At 36.2% G+C, this 2753-nt stretch overlaps 1 pseudogene; it reads left to right on the top strand.

The window, feature by feature from the left end:
- The first annotated feature begins 1454 nt into the window (after window positions 1-1454).
- LOC123787876 (swi5-dependent recombination DNA repair protein 1 homolog) lies at window positions 1455-2270 on the top strand (annotated as a pseudogene).
- Window positions 2271-2753: the final 483 nt, after the last annotated feature.

Here is a 2753-nt window from a genome sequence, read left to right as displayed (position 1 = left end):
GTCATCCAGAAAGCAGCCCACCAACTATGGTGACTATCAAACAAATCATCCAGAATTGATTGTTTTTAACCTAGGTCCAGAACAGCTCTTAGTGGTCCTGCAGAGATAAGCCTTCTGGGGAAAGCAGGGCATTTGGGTTTTTATCCACAGTGCTCTGACAAGCCACCACATGGGTTTACATAGGGGGAGGAGCAAGATGGTTTGATCAATGTTTTAAAATCATTCTTGCTGTTTTGTGGAGAATTAGACTGAAGGAGGGTAGAAAGAGTGGTAAAAAAAAAAGAATAAAAGTGGTAAAAAAAAGAATAAAAAAGAATAAAAGAATAAAAAAAGAATAAATAAAAAAAGAATAAAAAAGAACAAAAATTAATTTCCCTATATTTTGGTATTTTGCTTCTTTAAAGGAACTTGATTCTCCCATTTTGTGTTTTAGATAACAAGCGAAAGCAGAAAGCAGGACAGCGTCCTCCTAGCTTTCCTTGGTGCCAGCTCTCTCTTCTTTCCTTCCTTCCTCCTTTCTTCTCTTAGTGAGAAGGGGCTGTGGATGCACATTTGTCATACTTGTCAACACTCTGCTGAATATTAAGCCAAAATAAATATTTAGAAAACTTTGTTCCTAAATTGCAATTAAACTGTGAATAACCAAGATATTAAGAGAATGAGATTTTATTTGCAAATTGAGTAGATAAAAATATATTTCTTTGGGGCATCTGGCTGGCTTGGTGGGTAGAGTATGTGACTCTTGATCTCTAGGTCATAAGTTCAGGCCCCACACTGGGGGTAGAGATTACATTAAAAAAATATTTAAAAAATACACACACACATACACATATATACTTCTTTGGCTTCAGGGGTGCGTTGTGGAGCAGAGTAGAGCTCCATTTCCCCAGTCAGAAGACCTCTCAACCCTACCTCCCCTGGGGTCTCTCGAGGGCTAGTGTGGGTTTTCTGCAGTGGTGAGAGGGAAGAGAGGATTCCTCCCTCTGTTTTTTCTTGTTCCCAATAAAGCTGATGACTTTGTTTGAGGAAGCAAACTTAAGCCTTATAGGGTCTGTTTTCTACTTAAACTGAAATGATGCACACAGGCATAAATTTACCTGGGCCTGTGTTTTGTTCCTCAGCTCTGAATGGTCATTGATTCTTGTTACACAGTTTTTAGGGTTTAGGGAATTGTGACAGATCTAATTATGTTTTTTGAGTCACGATTTCAGTTATATTTCTTTTCATAATAAACCTGGAGTAGCGAAATTAAAGAATTCCTGAAGAATTCCACAAGCGTTATTCTCCCCCCCCCACACACACACCTTATGGCAGATCTGAGGCTCTTTTGATAGATACAAACAAATGGAGAGTCTTGTTTATATAAGATGTTAACTAATTAATTTGTCTGAAAAATACTAGTAGTCACCCTTGGACCAATACAGTTTCATTTAGGAAGAACCCAAGGTTTCATTTTCATGGTAGAAAGTCGATCTGACTCAGCTGTGATTTTACCTAGTCTGCCATAGGCCTGTGCCAATCCACCATCTCCTAATACAAGTAGTTCAAGAAAACAGGGATGAATATCTTAGTTCTTCCAGTGAAGCTATTCTATATTTCTAGCCTATGAGTGCAACACTTAGAAGATGATTAAGAAAAACTAGATCTTCATTACATTCCTGTTACAGTATAGTAAAACATCTTAAAGTAGAGAATGCAGAAGATGATCAGACTTTTTCAGAGAAAGCAGTATCTTCAACAGAAGAAAACTGGCATTTCAAGAAAATTTTAAACACATTGACAGGAAACGTGAAGAAAATACATATTTGGAAAATACCTTCAATAATACATGTGAACCTAAATCACTTGCTACTGGGTCATGCAGTGATCTCCAAAGCGACTTGGAGAATGGGATCTTCCCAAACAAGGATTAAATGAAGAAAAAGCAAAATTGGTGAAGCAGATTCAGAAGAAAGAAGACCTTCTTCAGAGGTGAAAACTGGTTAAAATGTATAGGTCAGAAAATGACTTGTCTCAATTACGGTTGTTAATAAAGACAGTGGAGAATCTGTAGCCAGGTGTTACTTTAGGAGTTGCAATGAGCTATGTCTAAGGAGAACAAGAAACTTGACCTGACTCAGTTGATAGACCACTGTGGTCTATCTGACTACTGTGGGTTAGATGATAAATTGCTACACTATAATAGAAATGAAAGAATAATTTATGGGTGCTTAATTTATAATTTTTTTCTCCAGAATATTTTTGAGAATGACAACGTAAAAGATACTTAATACATTTTAAAAGGAAGATAGAAACCATTAGGGCTTCCAGAAAGGTATCTTGATGAACATCAGTTTAGGGCACGTTGTTATACAAATATAAACTAAGTTCTAAAGTGAAAATTTAACATTTTGGATAAATTTGTCAAAGAAAACTTGATATTTAAAGAAATGTGAAAAAAAATTAAACCATGTTTAAAAAATAATTTGGCCATCTCTGGAAGTCAGTTTTAATACGTTGTTTTGTAAAAAAAAAAAAATGTTTTATTTTATACCACCTCACACTGATCAGACGACTAAAATTAACAACTCAGGAAACAACAGATGTTGGCGAGGATGTGGAGAAAGGGGAACCCTCTTGGTTGGAATGCAAACTGGTGTAGCCACTCTGGAAAACAGTATGGAGGTTCCTCAAAAAGGTAAAAATAGAGCTACTCTATGACCCAGCAATTGCACTACTACATATTTATCCAAAGGAAGAAAACAATGATTCGA

Source organism: Ursus americanus, chromosome 16, assembly GCF_024610735.1.
Source record: "Ursus americanus isolate L20-20 chromosome 16, mUrsAme1.1.p, whole genome shotgun sequence".
Taxonomy (NCBI): Eukaryota; Metazoa; Chordata; class Mammalia; order Carnivora; family Ursidae; genus Ursus; species Ursus americanus.
Note: the sequence above shows the minus strand (reverse complement) of the source record. Positions and strands in the feature narration are given on the sequence as shown.